This window comes from Triticum urartu, unplaced genomic scaffold, assembly GCF_056163025.1.
Source record: "Triticum urartu cultivar PI428250 unplaced genomic scaffold, HENAU_Tu73 scaffold1, whole genome shotgun sequence".
Taxonomy (NCBI): Eukaryota; Viridiplantae; Streptophyta; class Magnoliopsida; order Poales; family Poaceae; genus Triticum; species Triticum urartu.
In genome coordinates, this window is record NW_028259461.1 from 8,892,328 (window position 1) to 8,913,009 (window position 20,682).

Consider the following 20,682-nt stretch of genomic DNA (forward strand, 5'->3'; position numbering starts at 1 on the left):
TGGATGAGTTACGTAAACATCTAAAAGATACTAAACCTCAATTCCAAGAAATTATATCTTCTAGCAAGACATTCACCGAGCAAGCGGAAATCCTTTTGAAGGAAGCTATTCAGGAACAGCTGGAACGGTTTTCTCTTCAGTAACAAATAAATTTTGCATGTCTACTCTTGTTAGTAGAATAGGAATCGTTGAGAAAGCTTTTTCATTTGAATCATGCAAAAAAGTTTTCTTTGTTTTTAGTTTAGTATAGTTATTTAAAGAATAGATAGAAATAAGATTGCGTCCAATAGGATTTGAACCTATACCAAAGGTTTAGAAGACCTCTGTCCTATCCATTAGACAATGGACGCTTTTCTTTCATATTTTATTCTTTCTTTTATTTTTTTGCTTCTTCCGAGAAAAAACTGTTAGACCAAAACTCTTTTAGGAAATCAAAAAATCCAGATACAAATGCATGATGTATATATTATATCATGCATATATCATAAAGAAGGAGTATGGAGGCGGTAGTGGGAATCGAACCCGCAACCCCAAGGTTATGAGCCTTATGAGCTACCAAACTGCTCTATACTCTTAAACTAAAGAGGGGTAACTAGTGGATAAAAGAGGGTTGGATACGCCCCTCTACCAATATCTATACAAATAGAATAGTCCATTTATACAGAATGGTAAAGAGGGCTCCTCTATGATTATCAATTCCAGAAATCCATACAAATACGAAAGGGTATTTTATCCTTACCAACTGGATCTTGTTGCACCCGGTAACAAACATTCATAAACCATTTCTCGAAGTACGTGTCCGGATAGCCCAAAATGTCGATAGTTAGCTCTAGGTCTTCCGGTCAAAAAACAACGTCGATGAAGGCGTGTAGGTGCACTATTACGCGGTAGGGATTGCAATTTTTCTCGCATTTTCGTTTTTTCACTCAAACTCAAGGGAGAAACTTTGCTTCTTATCTTTTTTTTTAAAGATTGACGAATCAAATGATATTTCTGTTCTAATTTCTGCCGCTTCTTCTCCCTCTGAATCAAACTTTTTTTTGCCATAATGTGTCGTTGCTATTATTACCAAGTATACGGTTCTAATCCTAGATGGAAAAATAAATAGAAAAAGAAATCTAAAAAGGCAGATCCTCCCTCTCTATCAAGAGTAATGAACTAGGTGCTGATACAGTACAAAAAAACAAACTAAATTAACCAAACTTGCCTGATGTTGAGGCAATCAAGAAAGCTGCATAAGTGAATATATAACCCACGGAAAAGTGAGCTAATCCAACCAATCTTGCTTGCACAATGGAAAGAGCCACGGGCTTATCTCTCCAGCGAATTAAATTAGCTAAAGGTGTGCGTTCATGAGCCCATGCTAAAGTCTCAATTAATTCCTGCCAATACCCCCGCCAGGAAATTAAGAACATAAATCCAGTAGCCCAAACAAGATGTCCAAATAAGAACATCCACGCCCATACCGATAAACTATTCATCCCAAAAGGATTATATCCATTGATAAGTTGTGAAGAGTTTAACCATAGGTAATCTCTTAACCATCCCATCAAATAAGTGGAGGATTCATTAAATTGTGAAACGTTGCCCTGCCATAATGTGATATGTTTCCAATGCCAATAAAAAGTAACCCACCCAATGGTATTTAACATCCAGAAAACTGCCAAATAAAATGCGTCCCAAGCAGAAATATCACAAGTACCGCCGCGCCCTGGGCCGTCACAAGGAAAACTATATCCAAAATCCTTTTTATCTGGCATTAATTTGGAACCGCGTGCATCTAAAGCGCCCTTTACTAAAATCAATGTAGTTGTATGCAAACCTAGAGCAATAGCATGATGAACCAAGAAATCCCCAGGTCCTATTGTTAAGAAAAGCGAATTACTATTCTCATTAACAGCATTCAACCATCCGGGCAACCATAGGCTTCGACCCGCATTGAAAGCGGGGCCATTCGTTGAAGATAAGAGTATATCGAACCCATATGTCGTCTTGCCATGAGCAGATTGTATCCATTGGGCAAATATAGGTTCGATCAAGATTTGCTTTTCTGGAGTACCAAAAGCAAGCATGACGTCGTTATGAACATAAAGGCCCAAGGTATGGAATCCTAGAAAGAGGCTAGCCCAACTTAAATGAGATATGATAGCTTCTTTATGGTCTAACATTCTTGCCAATACATTATCCTCATTCTGTTCCGGATTGTAATCCCTAATGAAAAAAATAGCTCCATGAGCAAAAAGCCCCTGTCATGATGAACCCTGCAATATATTGGTGATGAGTATATAAAGCAGCTTGAGTAGTAAAGTCTTGTGCTATGAATGCATAAGGAGGTAAAGAGTACATATGTTGAGCTACTAAGGAAGTAATAACCCCTAAAGAAGCTAGAGCAAGACCTAACTGAAAATGAATCGAATTGTTGATTGTGTCATAAAGGCCCTTATGCCCACGCCCTAATCGACCCCCCGGAGGAGTATGCGCTTCTAAAAGATCTTTAATACTGTGCCCAATTCCGAAGTTAGTTCGATACATGTGACCGGCAATGAGAAAAATAAATGCAATAGCTAAATGATGGTGAGCCATATCGGTCAGCCACAAACTTTGTGTTTGTGGATGGAATCCCCCAAGAAGAGTTAGAATGGCAGTTCCCGCTCCTTGAGCGGTACCAAATAAATGATTACTCGAATCAGGGTTTTGGCATAAAGATTCCATTGACCCGTCAAAAGGGGTCCCAACCCCTGGGGATAGGGTAATACATCTAAGAAATTATTCCATCGAACGTACTCCCCCCTGGATGCGGGAATAGCAACATGAACTAAATGTCCTGTCCAAGCCAAAGAACTTACCCCGAAAAGTCCTGACAAATGATGATTGAGACGAGATTCCGCGTTTTTGAACCACGAAAGGCTTGGTTTCCATTTGGGGTTGTAGATGTAACCAACCCGCTATTAAGGACAGCGTAGAAAGAAATAATAGAAAAAGAGCTCCAGTATAAAGATCCTCATTGGTGCGTAATCCTATTGTATACCACCACTGATAAACTCCAGAATAAGCAATATTCACTGGACCAGCAGCACCTCCTCGAGTAAAGGCTTCCACAGCGGGTTGACCAAAATGAGGATCCCAAATCGCATGAGCAATAGGTCTTACGTGTAAAGGATCCTGTATCCATGATTCAAAATTTCCTTGCCAAGCTACATGAAACAGATTTCCGGACGTCCATAGAAAGATTATTGCTAATTGCCCAAAGTGAGAAGCAAAAATGTTCTGATAAAGACGTTCTTCAGTAATATCATCATGACTTTCGAAATCATGTGCGGTAGCAATACCAAACCAAATACGACGAGTAGTGGGGTCCTGAGCTAAGCCTTGGCTAAACCTGGGAAATCTTAATTCCATAATGCCTTTCAAATCCTCCTAGCCACTATCCTACTGCAATAATTCTCGCTAAGAAGAATGCCCATGTCGTGGCAATTCCACCCAGAAGGTAATGGGTTACTCCTACAGCGCGTCCTTGTATAATGCTCAAGGCTCTAGGCTGAGTAGCAGGAGCAACTTTTAATTTGTTATGAGCCCAAACGATAGATTCAATGAGTTCTTGCCAATAACCACGGCCGCTGAATAAAAACATTAAACTGAAGGCCCAGACAAAATGAGCACCTAAGAAAAAAAGACCATATGCAGATAATGAAGAACCATAAGACTGAATGACTTGCGATGCCTGTGCCCACAAGAAATCTCGAAGCCACCCATTAATCGTAATGGAACTCTGTGCAAAGTTTCCCCCTGTAATATGAGTTACCACCCCTTGATCACTTATAGTACCCCAAACATCCGACTGCATTTTCCAACTGAAATGGAAAATGACTACCGAAATTGCATTGTACATCCAGAATAAACCTAAGAAAACATGATCCCAGGCGGATACTTGACATGTTCCCCCTCGGCCAGGCCCATCGCAAGGAAAGCGAAAACCTAGATTTGCTTTATCGGGTATCAAACGGGAACTCCGAGCAAATAAAACACCTTTCAAAAGTATTAATACAGTCACATGTATGGTAAATGCATGAATGTGATGGACTAAAAAATCTGCGGTTCCTAATGGAATAGGTAACAAAGCCACTTTGCCACCTACTGCTACTAACTCGCCGCCTCCCCACGTTAAGCTAGTACTTGTTGTTGCACCAGGAGCTGTTACGCCAGGCGCAGTAGCATGGATATTTTGTACCCATTGAGCAAAGATAGGTTGTAATTGTATGGCAGAATCCGAAAACATATCTTGTGGACGGCCTAAAGCACTCATGGTATCATTATGAATGTACAAGCCAAAACTGTGAAAACCTAGAAATATACATACCCAGTTAAGGTGGGATATGATTGCATCGCGGTGTCTAAGGACGCGATCTAATAGATCGTTGTATCGAGTAGTTGGATCATAGTCTCTTACCATAAAAATTGCTGCATGTGCAGCAGCACCGACTATTAGAAATCCGCCAATCCACATGTGGTGTGTGAACAAGGAAAGTTGTGTACCATAGTCAGTAGCTAGGTATGGATAGGGAGGCATAGAATACATATGATGAGCTACAACAATGGTTGTAGAGCCTAGCATAGCTAGGTTAAGAGATAATTGAGCATGCCATGACGTTGTTAAGATTTCATAAAGACCCTTATGGCCTTGTCCTGTAAATGGGCCCTTGTGAGCCTCCAAAATATCTTTAAGTCCATGGCCAATACCCCAATTGGTCCTATACATATGACCTGCGATTAGGAAAAGAATAGCAATAGCTAAATGATGGTGCGCAATATCGGTCAGCCAGAGACCACCGGTTACTGGATCTAGTCCTCCGCGAAAAGTCAGAAATTCTGCGTATTTGGACCAATTTAAAGTGAAAAAAGGGGTTGCTCCTTCGGCAAAACTAGGATAAAGTTGAGCCAAAAGGTCCCGATTCAAGATAAATTCATGAGGAAGTGGTATCTCTTTAGGATCCACCCCAGCGTCAAGAAATTGGTTAATTGGTAAAGATACATGAATTTGGTGCCCCGCCCAAGAAAGAGACCCAAGTCCTAATAATCCCGCTAAGTGGTGATTCAACATGGATTCTACATCTTGGAACCAGGCCAATTTGGGAGCGGCTTTGTGATAATGGAACCAACCAGCAAAAAGCATTAACGCTGCAAAAATCAATGCACCAATTGCAGTACAATAGAGTTGTAATTCACTAGTTATTCCAGATGCTCGCCAAAGCTGAAAAAAACCAGAGGTTATTTGGATTCCTCGGAAACCCCCGCCTACATCACCATTCAATATTTCTTGCCCTACTATAGGCCAAACTACCTGAGCACTGGGTCCAATGTGAGTAGGATCACTTAGCCATGCTTCATAATTGGAAAAACGGGCGCCATGAAAGTACATGCCACTCAACCAAAGAAAGATAATGGAAAGTTGCCCGAAATGAGCACTAAAGACTTTTCGAGAAATCTCCTCCAAATCACCAGTATGACTATCGAAATCGTGAGCATCAGCATGTAGGTTCCAGATCCAAGTGGTAGTATCAGGGCCCTTAGCTAGTGTTCTTGAGAAATGGCCGGGTCTGGCCCATTCCTCAAAAGATGTTTTTACAGGATCCCTATCCACAACAATTTTTACTTCTGGTTCCGGCGAACGAATAATCATTAAGTCCTCCTCTTTCCGGACAAGACATACAAAGAGACCCGCCAACTGTCTTTTTAGTGAATCTTTGAAAGATATATATTTTGAAAGATAGATTTTGAAAGATAGATTTTGAAAGATAGATATTGTGATTAGTTCTTTTCTTTACTATCTACCATCCTTCTATTTTTTTTTTAGTTATTCACTGGAGCAATTATATATTGAAGTCAATCCGAGGCAAGTGTTCGGGTCTATTATGACATAAAGATTAGGTGCCTAACGGACATTGTTTATCTTGAAAAACAAATATTTCTCGACGTAAGAAAAAAATCTTTTTTATTTTTAATTTAAGAAACTAGTGTATTTTTTTTGAGGGCATAAGCTCCTATCTATATCTACTTTCCTTGAGCATAATATAGGGTTTTTTATTTGATTCTAAATTCCAAGATAACTCATTAGAATTATTAATAAGATGGTCCTAATATATTAGCAATATTTAGATTGCCCCCTCTTTTTATTCACTTTATTACTTCTATTCTAGACCCTATCCCTATGGTTTATTCTTATGAAATATCATATAAAATAGAAGGTATAAGAAATGGATATAATGAAATTCTTGATTCGATCTTACGACCTAATTTATTTGATTAATGGATCAACAACCAAACCACCCATTTTATGAAAAAGAAGGAGCATGGTCTTATTCAAATTCAAAGCGCTTCGTAATCTTCAACCAGTTCTGTGCTTCAATATAATTTCCCGGAGTAAGCGCTATAGCTTGTTTCCAATATTCAGCAGCTTGATCAAACCAAGCTTCCGCAATTTCCGAATCACCCTGTAGAATGGCCTGTTCTCCTCGGTCGGAATAGGAAGTTCCTTCCCTTAGAACCGTACTTGAGAGTTTCCTACCTCATACGGCTCAGAAATTGCTATCTGAATTTCCCCTATCTTAACTGAATTCGATTTATCAAAAATCGATCCAATTTGTTCTTGGGTTAAGCAGAAGAAATTAATTACCTAAGTTTCAAACCCTAATTTTTATCAATAATCAGTTTGATCTTTTTTCCCACCTTCAGAAGAATGAAGCATAGATAGATATAGAGCCTTCGTTCAAATTTTCTGAGAGGTAACTATCCCGGTTTCATATATGAAATCTCTATAGAATCCTTGAAAAAGACTTTTTTCCATAAGAAAGAAAAAAGAACTTACTATCTTTGGGATCTGATACTACACCGCTGCTTAATCCCTTAGTGGATCGGCTCTATTACATAAGCGGATTCCTAAATTTTGCCCCATATCATGGGATAAGTAAGCAGTTTTTTTTAGTTGTATCGACCCAGTCGCTCACTAATTGATCTTTACGGTGCTTTCTCTATCAATTTGAGAAACTTTATCCATAGAGTAGTAGTATAGGCCATACTTTCTTCGTTTTTTGATTCTCGTGAAGTGTCCTTCCTTCCTACAGCTGATAGGGAAAAATCGTTGTTTTTACGATCCCTATGTAGAAAGCCCTTTTTTTCTAGTATTTACTAGAAAATTTGATCCTCTCTTTTTTTTTTTTCTTTCTATAGTGGAGATAGTCGCACGTAATGACAGATCACGGCCATATTATTAAAAGCTTGCGGTAAGAAGGGGTTTCGTTCTAGTGCCCGGAAATAATATTCCAAAGCCTTTGTATGCTCTCCATTGCTTGTGTGTATAAGGCCTATGTTATAGAGTATATAACTTCGATCATAGGGATCGATTTCTAGTCGCGTAGCTTCATAATAATTTTGCAAAGCTTCCGCATAATTTCCTTCGGATTGAGCCAACATCCGTTACGGTCGTTCATTCTATTCAAAAAATCTCCGTTCCAAAACCGTACATGAGGTTTTCATCTCATACGGCTCCTCCCTTCTGTACATAATAGTACTAAGCGAAATAATCTATAGAATCAAAATAGAATTAGTCCCGTCTCATTATGAACCGAAAGGGGCTGGTATTTTTCCAAGAAATCTCTAGCCAACCTTCCCACAAGAGGTTTTTCTTAACACCAATGAATTCTATTAATGCTAGAGGAAAACGATAGCTCCAATAATTTCTTTGTTCTCAACGCCTCCTATTTAGAGGAATTAGCTACTTCAACGATCTTTGATGGTTATAGGGGTATCCAAAGTACAAACCTGATGGTTGTTTGTTATCCCAACCATTCTTCCCAGCCCTGATACCGATCAGGAAAGGGGTAATTTCTAACAAAGTTTTTCTCTTGTTGATTCCTATTTCTAGGTGTAGTGCTTTTCTCCCCTATGCTGCCTACGGATACTAATAGAGTAGGATTGGCCTGTAATCCATACCATACCATATCCTGTAGGTGTAACCTTTCGCTCAATACTCAAATCTACAATTGAAGTATCTGAAGCCGCATCAATCGAGGATACACGACGGAAGGAATTGTTAGTTCGCCTCACCTTCCCGAAGCGTGGGTTTGTTTGCTTTACAAATTTGGTTCTCTCTATGCCAACCCCCCTCTCTTTTTCGTAAGACTGAGGTATAGGTAGGGCTAAAAAAAAGCAAAAAAAAGAGTCAAATCGCACCATCTCTATAATAAGTAAATGCCTTTTTTTCTCCTGAGGTTGTCGGAATTATTCGCAATAAAATATTGGCTACAATTGAGGAGGTCTTATCAATGAAATTTCCATTTCCACGGGATCTAGGCATAATTCCCAACCCATTCTATATAGAATTGTTTTCATTCCTTCACAAAATAACATAAAAACAAACACATTCGATTCTTATAATTATAAATAGATTGATCCATATGCTCTACTCTAAATCCATATGCTTTAAATGGATAAGAGAGATATGGATTTTCCGCTCAGCTCAAATTGTATCCTTTTCCTTCTGCTTGGACACGAAGAGATATGAAATATTTGACTAAGACTGGATTTCATTCCACTTTCCTATTTCTGAACAACAACTTATGTTATCAACTATTTCGTGTTTTCAAAGTTATTAATTGTCTCATACCCTATTTTTGATTTCGATAGTATGGTGTAGCGTATCTTATGCAAACGGAATTCTAAGGTTTCTTTATTTTATTATGCAATAAGAAGAATTCTTCCATTTTCTTTTTCTTTAGTTGCGGGAAAACCCAAATTAAAACTTTTATTTTATAGCGAGCGCAATTTCTAGTAAAAAATCCTGTATCCTTCCACTTAGATCAAAAGGAATTTTTCCAATAGAACTATGGAACCCCCGAGTGGTTGCGGTTGTACCTGTACTGCAGGAATAAGAAAACTCGCTATTCACTCAGTTTATTTTCCATAATAAGTTATGTAGGAGAGATGGCCGAGCGGTTCAAGGCGTAGCATTGGAACTGCTATGTAGACTTTTGTTTACCGAGGGTTCGAATCCCTCTCTTTCCGTTTTTCTTAATTCATCAACGTTAAGGATCACAATGTATCAAATCAAATAACAATTTTTTCCAGCAATAATATAATATCTTATATTATCTTATTTTGATTTAATAGAAATTAGAAATTCTCTATAGCAAATTACTGTGGTATGTAAAATACACATAGAGGAAAAAAGAAAAAAGGATCCTAATCCTAGGGTTAATCAATTTTAGCTAGTTGATGGGAAAATACAAATTAATGGTAATGGTCTTAGGGCGATTTAGTTCGGGGAAAGGGGAAGGGGAAGAAAATTCTATGAACCTTTCCTTTTTTCGTTAAGTTCAAGTCTGACGAGAGTAATATTCTACAACTAACAACTCATTTATTTTGAGACCGACCCACTTCCTATCTAGGATTTTATTTACTAGTCCTTTATATTCCAACGTGTCAATCGCCAAATGCTTTGGCAATTTCCCCGGGTCCGATGAAGCAATATAATTTTGAACCAGACCTTTTGATCTTTGGTTATCTTTCGTAGTAATAATATCTCGGGGTTTGCAACGAAAACTTGGTATATTGACTATACGACCATTAACTAAAATATGTCTATGGTTGACTAATTGGCGGGCCCCAGGAATGGTTGAAGCCATACCCAATCGAAAAAGGATATTATCCAAACGCATTTCAAGTAATTGTAGTAAAACCTGGCCTGTTGACCTTTTTGCTTTTCCAGCGATATGTACATATCTAAGTAATTGTCGTTCTGTCAGACCATAATGAAAACGCAATTTCTGTTTTTCTTGAAGACGAATACGATATTGCTCCTTTTTCCCAGAATTGAATTTTTTTTTAAGATTACTTCCGGATTTAGGTGTTTTTCTAGTGAGTCCTGGTAAAGCTCCCAGACGGCGTATTTTTTTTAAACGAGGTCCTCGATAACGGGACATGAAGACTCCTTTTTTTATTTTATTGAAATTTCATTTTACACAATTAATTTCATTGTATTTACATTACAGAATACATCGAAATTAAAACTGAATTAAACTACAGGATAAACAGAGTAAAATCAACTAAAGTACCCCAAAAAATGGAATTTCATCAAAATCTTTTTTTTTTGTATATATATTATTTATTTTATTGTTTTGTATCTAGCAAAATTGTAAGGTAAAAAACATAAAAGATCCTGGATTCTCCATTTAATTCGGAAAAAAAGAGATTCTTGTTCGTAGAACATCGATAGAGAAAAAAAAGCCGACTATCGGATTTGAACCGATGACCCTCGCATTACAAATGCGATGCTCTAACCTCTGAGCTAAGTGGGCTTACATAACGGAAATAGTGTAACAAATAGAAATAGGTATAGTATAGGAAATCCGTAAAATCTCAGATATTAGTTATTAATCTTAGCTATTAACTAGTTCTAAATTTGAAGTTATACTTATAAAAATAAAAAAATACTAAAACTTCTTAAAGATAAAGTTAGCTTGATATGCTTAACTATAGGATATTAAAAAATAAAATTATAGAATTTATTGGTATTTTCATTCGATCATTATAGACTTTATTATTTGTTAATAATTTGAGGATTAATATTTCACTAAGGGGAACATAGAGTCAGAGTAAATAAAATTGCTAATTCTGATTAGAAAAAAAGAATAAATATCAAGCGTTATAGTATAATTTTGAATACTATAAAAAAGTAAGACGGGAGGTGGGGGAGATAAAAACTTTTGGATATATTGATTCGGATTGAATTGCAAATACATCAAGGATAGAATCAATTCAATTCTGAATTGCAATAAGCAAGCGAGGTCTCTCAAATAGAGTCGAACTGAACTGCTAGACTACGTTGAGTGATGAACTCAATGATTCAAAAAAAAAACTAAGAGATGGATGAAATTACACAAGGAATCCTGGTCTCAAAGAAGAGGGAAATGGGGATATGGCGAAATCGGTAGACGCTACGGACTTGATTGTATTGAGCCTTGGTATGGAAACCTGCTAAGTGGTAACTTCCAAATTCAGAGAAACCCTGGAATTAAAAAAGGGCAATCCTGAGCCAAATCCGTGTTTTGAGAAAACAAGGGGTTCTCGAACTAGAATACAAAGGAAAAGGATAGGTGCAGAGACTCAATGGAAGCTGTTCTAACGAATCGAGTTAATTACGTTGTGTTGTTAGTGGAATTCCTTCTAGTTCTAAATTAGAGAAAGAGGGGTTTTATACCTTATACATTTAATAAACACGTATAGATACTGACATAGCAAACGATTAATCACAGAACTCATATTATATTCTAATTATAATATAGGTTCTTTATCTTTTTTAAAAATGAAATTAGAAATGATAATGATTATGAAATAAAAAACTCATATCATAATTTTTTTTTTTCATTATTGTGAATCCACTCCAATCGAATATTGAATAATCAAATTCTTCAATTAAAATTCAAAGTTTTCGAGATCTTTAAAAAAGTGGATTAATCGGACGAGGACAAAGAGAGAGTCCCATTCTACATGTCAATACTGACAACAATGAAATTTCTAGTAAAAGGAAAATCCGTCGACTTTATAAGTTGTGAGGGTTCAAGTCCCTCTATCCCCAAATCCTCTTTTATTCCCTAACTATACTATATTATTATTATTTATCCTCTTTTTTTTTTTCTTTTTATCAATGCACTTTTTTTTCTTTTTATCAATGCAATGGGTTTAAGATTCATTAGCTTTCTCATTCTACTCTTTCACAAAGGAATGCGAAGAGAACTCAATGGATCTTATCCTATTCATTGAATAGATTTCTTTTTTATTAGAGTATCGGCAAGAAATCTTGGTTATTCACTCTATTTTTAAGTTTTATTTAAGTAAACCATGCACAATGCATAGGACTACCCCCCCCATTTTCAAATTTAAAATTTGAAATACTTTAATTAATTTTTAGTCCTTTTAATTGACATAGATACAAATACTCTACTAGGATGATGCACAAGAAAAGGTCAGGATAGCTCAGTTGGTAGAGCAGAGGACTGAAAATCCTCGTGTCACCAGTTCAAATCTGGTTCCTGGCAGAGAAAAAAAAAAAAAAGATCCACCGAATAGGTATTGATCCAAATACCTCGAGATGGATTGTGATACATATTCATTAATAATATTTATTCATCTAAGTGGATAAATCTATAATATAAATATAGAGGCACTTCTTTTTCTTTTTAAAGAAGTTTTAAAATATATCTTTTCTTTATGATAAAGAAGGGGGTGAGATTCCCCTTTATTTTTTTGCGTTTCTTAATTTTGTATTCCGCTATTCCGACGAATATTTTTTTAGTCTTGCTTATCTTTATCTTATCTTATTTTCCTAGTTGTGCTAAGTAATGTGCGCGGTACAAAGTTCCTGGTAGAGAACTTCTTTGAGTCATCCTATTTTTCTGTTCATATGAAGGAAATTAATATGCGATTTTCAAAATAGGGGAATCCAAATGAAACCCTTTTTTTGCTCAGTCTATCTGGAATGCTTTTGTATAATTAGGAATTAATTATAAATAGGTATTCCGTTTCATCTAGGAAAAGAACCTAAAAATATTCCTTGACTTGAATAAAATCTGGAGTTGTGTTGTATAAGTGAGCATGAATTTCTTATCATTCAATGAGCATCTTGTATTTCATAAAAATTGGGGGTTATATAATCCTTACGTAAGGGCCAGCCTATCCAACTTTCAGGCATTAGGATACGTTTAAGGCGCGGATGATTATCATAAGAGATTCCCACCATATCATAAGATTCGCGTTCTTGAAAATCGGCACTTCTCCAAATCCAGAAGACAGACGGAATTCTAGGATTATCCTTTTGGGCAAAGACTTTTATGCAGACTTCTTCTGGATTATCTATACCATATTGTATTCTCGTAAGATGATACACGCTAGCTAAAGATCCACCGGGTGCTACATCATAAGCACATTGGGAGCGTAAATAATTGTAACCATATACATATAAAATGACAGCAATGGAATCCCAATCCCCTGCTTTTATTTGTAAAGTCTCTATTCCTCGGTGATCAAAGCCCAAAGATCTATGAACCACCTCATGTTTGACTAGCCAATTAGATAACCAACCCTGCTGCATTGTCTTCATCTCTCCCTCTTTGTATAAATATTTCACATTTCGGATGCAAGTTTGAAAGATTGCCCTGCTTTTTATTTTTCTACACAAAAGAGCCCCTCTCCTAATTCACTAATTTGTAGGAAGGTACTGAACTTTTGGATTTGAAAAAAGTTTCAGAAGATATATCTAATGTAGATGGTGATTGATAGAGCAATTCTTGCTCATAAGTTCCTGTATGAGTACTGCGCCTAACATAAAGCTTGTGACTGGTAGTAAAACATCTATTTTTATTTTGAGATAGAGTTTGATCCTCAACTATTTCTCGCGATATCTTCTTACGAAGTTTTGTTAGGGCATCTATAACTGCCTCCGGTTTAGGTGGGCAGCCCGGCAAGTAGACATCCACAGGAATTAACTTATCAACTCCCCGAACAGTACTATAGGAATCCGTACTGAACATTCCCCCTGTAATAGTACAGGCTCCCATAGCAATGACGTATTTTGGTTCAGGCATTTGCTCGTATAATCTCACTAAAGAGGGAGCCATTTTCATTGTTACCGTACCGGCTGTTAAAATTAGGTCTGCTTGCCTAGGACTTGATCTTGGTACCAATCCATAACGATCAAAGTCGAATCGTGAGCCTATTAATGAAGCAAATTCAATGAAACAACAACTGGTACCGTATAGAAGGGGCCATAAACTGGAGAGTCTTGACCAATTCGAAAGATCATTTGGTGTAGTTGAAATAACAGAATTGGAACTTGTTTGGTCAAGTAAGGGAAACTCAATCAAATTCATAACTGTCTCAATAGAATCTTTTCCTTCTTTTTTTTTGTCTAAATATTCAGTTAAGACCATTCCAAGGCTCCTTTTCGCCATGCATAAACTAAACCAACAACTAAGATAAGCACGAAAATCAAAGCTTCGATAAAAACGGATACACCCAATACGTCGAAACTCATTGCCCAAGGGTATAGAAAGACGGTTTCCACATCAAAAACAACAAAAACGAGCGCAAACATATAATAGCGTATTCGGAATTGTACCCAAGCCCCTCCCATGGGTTCTATACCCGATTCATAACTAGAAAGCTTCTCTGGTCCTTCACTAACCGGGGCTAAAAGTCCTGAAATCGAAAATGCCAAAATAGGAATAAGGCTTGCTATTATTAGAAATGTCCAAAAAATATCATATTCGTGAAGCAGAAACATAATGTACTCCCATTAATGTGGAATAGGCGGAACTTAAATTAGTCAATTCAATTCAGCATTGTCAATTTATCCAGAACTTCTCTCTTTTCCTCGGTGAAACAAGAATCTTTTTTGTTCAAACAAAAGCGCTTAGTTTAAGTTTAGCCTTTGTTTCCTCTGTGCTGCATCTTCTTTAAAGATTCATCCAATGGAATCCCAACTCCCTTTCTTTTGGATTTCCATTCTATTTAGATATGGTGTATGTAGATCTAATTCTTATATAAAGAAAACTTTCTCGTTTCACTTTGTCTCGCTTTCTCTAGAATCTCTAGAAAAAAGAATAGCTCTATCCTTTATTTAATATTTAATAATAAAATAATAAGAGACTATTAAATAAAAATGAGAATACTACTAAATTAGAACCTAATTAAGATAGTAGGACTAATCTATGCAGTATAATTAATGAGAAGTAATACTATAAAATAAAAATAAAGAACTCTATTTCAGAACTATGAGACAGAATATTCTGTTTTCTTATTTACTCTTTACTTTATTTTTTCTATTTAAAGTTGATCAATTTACATAATGTATCTATAAACAAAGTAATAAATATACTTAAAACAAAGTAGGAATTCGCAAAATGGATAAAATCATTGCAGTTATTATAGGGAAGTCTAGAGATATCCTATTTGAAGGAGGACGGGATTCAAATCAGGGAAAGGATCCTTTCTTCTATTGATTTGATAGAAATTCGTTTTTCTTTTCCTGTCTGTATGATTTTGATTTTCGATGAATGAGCCTTTGGTAATGCTTTTATCTCTATTCTATGTCGCAGGCGCCTATCCAGTCTATAAACAAATACTAATGAGAAAATGAAAACTATACTAAACTAAAGAAAACATAGGATAGAGATCCTAAAATCTAAAAAAGGGCATATTAGGGCTATACGGATTCGAACCGTAGACCTTCTCGGTAAAACAGATCAAACGGATTATTATCGAAATGATTTGAACTGTTTCAAAGACCCAACATGCATTTTTTTGCATTGGGCTCTTTCATAAACTGATTTAAAGATCAGTTAGTCCACCATAGTTTTTCTTTACGGAAAGATAATGAGATGGCTCCCTGTGCTCTGATTGATTTTTTGTATTATGATCTATCTAGGAGCAATACCAAAGTGTTTCAAAGGAGGATTACCTTGACTTAGGTCTGCCTCCGGTCTAAATTAAATCAACCTAAGTGAAATGGAGTCTCTATCGTTCCACTGCAAGAGTTAACTATGAGACTTCATACACCTTAAAGTTCATAGAACGAAAAGAAGTTTTTTGGAGGCCCTTATCCTCATTACGCCTAGCATTTAGTGGGCTGGATATTTACCTTATCAACTAGCAAATCCATAAGGGTTCTATTTGATTAGGCACCTGAATTGGCACCTGAATCGGACTGAACCGACTGTTTGTCAGGCTACTGTTCTCCTATTCTCTCGAATCTATGAAGTAAGACATTGATTTTGCAATAAGATCGATTATGTTCATTGCATAATAAGCTCCTTTGAAAAGCATTGGCGCACGTGTAAACGAGTTGCTCTACCGAACTGAGCTATAGCCCTTATCAGAGATATCTTAACATATAGATAATTTCTTGTCAAGATGAATATTTTCTAATGCCAGAGGATACCCCTTTGATCTGTATCTGTTTAGTATTTAGTTTAGTATTTAGTATATAACAGACCAATAACAGAGCGGTATTGCTTAGAAAAGGGATTCAATATATAATCGATCGAAGTAATGGGTCTTCCTTTGTGGTGATAAATTGCCTACTTAACTCAGTGGTTAGAGTATTGCTTTCATACGGCGGGAGTCATTGGTTCAAATCCAATAGTAGGTAAGTAGGTAGAAAAATTACTAGATAGCATTGGACTTACTTCGCTTCGCTATCTAATAACTTTTTCTACCCCTCTTCCCTTTTTCTTTGTATCAACTATAAACCACTGGATTGTCTTCAATTGGATGGGGGAATCCAATTGACAGCCTCGATTCGTATCCTAGCTCGTCTGAGAGCGAGCTTCGCTTCAACCAAATCTTTCGTACCCTCAGCTTTACTCAAGTTAGCTTCGGCTATTTCAAGTGCCTTTTGAGCTTCTTCCGGATCAATATCACTACCCAGTTCCGCATCATTTCCTAAAATGATGATCTCATTATTAACTATTCTCGCAAAACCGCTCCACAGAATCGCTGTTAACCATTGGTCGTTGAGGAGGCGTATTCTCAAAGGACCCATATCTACTGCTGTGTTAATGGGGGCGTGGTTTGGTAATACGCCAATTTGGCCACTATTAGTGGATAAAATGATTTCTTTCACTTCACAATCCCAAATAATTCGCTTAGGAGTCAGTACATAAAGATTTAATTTCATTTCTTCGATTTGTTCTCCTCTTCTAAGGTTATAGCTTTCGTGCTAGCTTCATCGATGTTACCCACCAAATAAAAAGCCTGTTCAGGTAGGCCGTCTAATTCTCCGGAAAGGATTAGTTGAAATCCCCTAATAGTTTCCGCAAGAGCAACATACTTTCCTGGAGAACCAGTAAAAACTTCTGCCACAAAGAACGGTTGTGATAAGAAACGCTCAATTTTTCTTGCTCTTGCTACAGTTAAACGATCCTCTTCCGATAATTCATCCAAGCCAAGAATTGCGATAATGTCCTGAAGTTCTTTGTAACGTTGTAAAGTTTCCTTAACTCTTTGCGCAGTTTCATAATGTTCGTTGCCAACGATCCGAGGCTGTAACATAGTCGAGGTTGAATCTAAAGGATCTACTGCTGGATAAATACCCTTGGAAGCTAATCCTCTGGAAAGTACGGTAGTAGCATCCAAATGTGCAAATGTTGTGGCAGGGGCAGGGTCGGTCAAATCGTCTGCAGGTACATAAACTGCTTGAATCGAAGTTATAGATCCCTTTTTAGTAGAAGCAATTCTTTCTTGCAAAGAACCCATTTCTGTACTAAGAGTAGGTTGATAACCCACTGCGGAGGGCATTCTCCCTAATAAAGCGGATACCTCTGATCCTGCTTGAACAAAACGAAAGATATTATCGATAAATAAAAGCACGTCTTGCTTATTAACATCTCGGAAATATTCCGCCATAGTTAGGGCAGTTAAACCAACTCTCATACGAGCTCCCGGTGGTTCATTCATTTGGCCATAGACTAGAGCTACCTTTGATTCCTCAATATTTTTTTCATTAATTACTCCGGATTCCTTCATTTCCATATAAAGATCATTTCCTTCACGAGTCCGTTCCCCTACTCCACCGAATACGGATACGCCCCCATGAGCTTTAGCAATGTTATTGATTAATTCCATGATCAGTACTGTTTTACCTACTCCAGCCCCCCCAAATAGTCCTATTTTTCCTCCACGTCGATAAGGAGCTAAAAGATCGACGACCTTAATACCTGTTTCAAAGATGGATAATTTCGTATCTAACTCGATAAAGGCAGGCGCAGATCTATGAATAGGGAACGTTGCACTACTATCTACAGGACCCAAATTGTCAACAGGCTCCCCAAGAACGTTGAAAATTCGTCCGAGAGTAGCTCCACCGACCGGAACACTGAGAGGAGCTCCCGTGTCAATCACTTCCATTCCTCTCATCAACCCGTCCGTAGCACTCATAGCTACAGCTCTAACTCGATTATTTCCTAATAATTGTTGTACCTCACAAGTCACATTAATTTGCTTATCGGCAGTGTCTCTACTCTGGACTACCAAAGCGTTATAAATATAAGGTAACTTGCCTGGGGGAAAAGTGACATCCAGCACGGGTCCAATAATTTGATCGATACGACCTGTACTTTTTTCTTCAATTGTGGAAACCCCGGGAGGAGAAGTAGTAGGATTGGTTCTCATAATTATCACATAATTAAAAAAAAGGAATTTGTCGAAATTTTTCTTTTTTTATTGTTGAATAATGCCAAATCAAATCAAAAAAAATCCAAAAGTAAAAAGGAAATGAATTAGTTAATTCAATAAGAGAGAAAAGGGGACCAGGACTTGATTTCGTTGCCCAAGCGAATCCCATTCAATCGTTTACTCATGGAATGAGTCCATTGGAAAGTTCAATCAATCTTTTTTTTCATATACATTTTGCCTTTTGTGGAGGATCTGTGCCTACTCTACTTTCCTATCTAGGACTTCGATATACAAAATATATACTACTGTGAAGCATAGATTGCTGTCAACAAAGAATTTTATTAGTATTTAGTTAGGTATTTGCATTCAAAATAAGAAAAGAGAACTATTAAGAACTTGTAAAATAAGGATTAGGAATTAATTTGGGTTGCGCTATATCTATCAAAGAGTATACAATAATTATGGATTTGGTAAATCAAATCCATGGTTTAATAACGAACCGTGTTAACTTACCATAACAACAACTCAATTCCTATCGAATTCCTATATTGGAATTCCTATAGGATAGAACATACACAGGGTGTACGCATTATATATGAATGAAACATATTCATTAACCTAAGCATGCCCTCAATTTTCTTTAATGAGTTGATATTATATTAATTGAATATCCTTTTTGTTTTACGAGATTTTTGCTAAAGTTTCATTTACGCCTAATTAACATCGAGTAGACCCTGTTATTGTGAGAATTCTTAATTCAAGAGTTATAGGGAGGGACTTATGTCACCACAAACAGAAACTAAAGCAGGTGTTGGATTTCAAGCTGGTGTTAAAGATTATAAATTGACTTACTACACCCCAGAGTATGAAACTAAGGATACTGATATCTTGGCAGCATTCCGAGTAAGTCTCAGCCTGGGGTTTCCGCCCGAAGAAGCAGGGGCTGCAGTAGCTGCCGAATCTTCTACTGGTACATGGACAACTGTTTGGACTGATGGACTTACCAGTCCTTGATCGTTACAAAGGACGATGCTATCACATCGAGCCTGTTGCTGGGGAAGACAACCAATGGATCTGTTATGTAGCTTATCCATTAGACCTATTTGAAGAGGGTTCCGTTACTAACATGTTTACTTCCATTGTAGGTAACGTATTTGGTTTCAAAGCCCTACGTGCTCTACGTTTGGAGGATCTACGAATTCCCCCTACTTATTCAAAAACTTTCCAAGGCCCGCCTCATGGTATCCAAGTTGAAAGAGATAAGTTGAACAAGTACGGTCGTCCTTTATTGGGATGTACTATTAAACCAAAATTGGGATTATCCGCAAAAAATTATGGTAGAGCGTGTTATGAGTGTCTACGTGGTGGACTTGATTTTACCAAAGATGATGAAAACGTAAACTCACAACCATTTATGCGCTGGAGAGACCGTTTTGTCTTTTGTGCCGAAGCTATTTATAAATCACAGGCCGAAACCGGTGAAATCAAGGGGCATTACTTGAATGCGACTGCGGGTACATGTGAAGAAATGATTAAGAGAGCTGTATTTGCAAGAGAATTAGGGGTTCCTATTGTAATGCATGACTACTTAACTGGGGGATTCACCGCAAATACTACTTTGGCTCATTATTGCCGCGACAATGGCCTACTTCTTCACATTCACCGTGCAATGCATGCAGTTATTGATAGACAGAAAAATCATGGTATGCATTTCCGTGTATTAGCTAAAGCATTGCGTATGTCTGGGGGAGATCATATCCACTCCGGTACAGTAGTAGGTAAGTTAGAAGGGGAACGCGAAATGACTTTAGGTTTTGTTGATTTATTGCGCGATGATTTTATTGAAAAAGATCGTGCTCGCGGTATCTTTTTCACTCAGGACTGGGTATCCATGCCAGGTGTTATACCGGTAGCTTCAGGTGGTATTCATGTTTGGCATATGCCAGCTCTGACCGAAATCTTTGGGGACGATTCTGTATTACAATTTGGTGGAGGAACTTTAGGACATCCTTGGGGAAATGCACCTGGTGCAGCAGCTATCGAGTGGCTTTAGAAGCCTGTGTACAAGCTCGTAACGAAGGGCGCGATCTTGCTCGCGAAGGTAATGAAATTATCCGAGCAGCTTGCAAATGGAGTCCTGAACTAGCCGCAGCTTGTGAAGTATGGAAGGCGATCAAATTCGAGTTCGAGCCGGTAGATACTATTGATTAACTAGATAAAACTAAAGATAAAGAAGGTATAAATAAAAAAGAAACGAATAAAAAGAGAAAAAAATCAGTTATGAAATGCAGTAATTCTTCTTTATTCTTCTAATTGATTGCAATTAAACTCGGCTCAATCTTTTTTAGAAAAAAAAGATTGAGCCGAATAAAAATAGATCATGATATGATCATGAGACTTGACAAATTGAGATTCGTCTATTCTATATATCTAGAATATATATATTAAGGTATAATACAA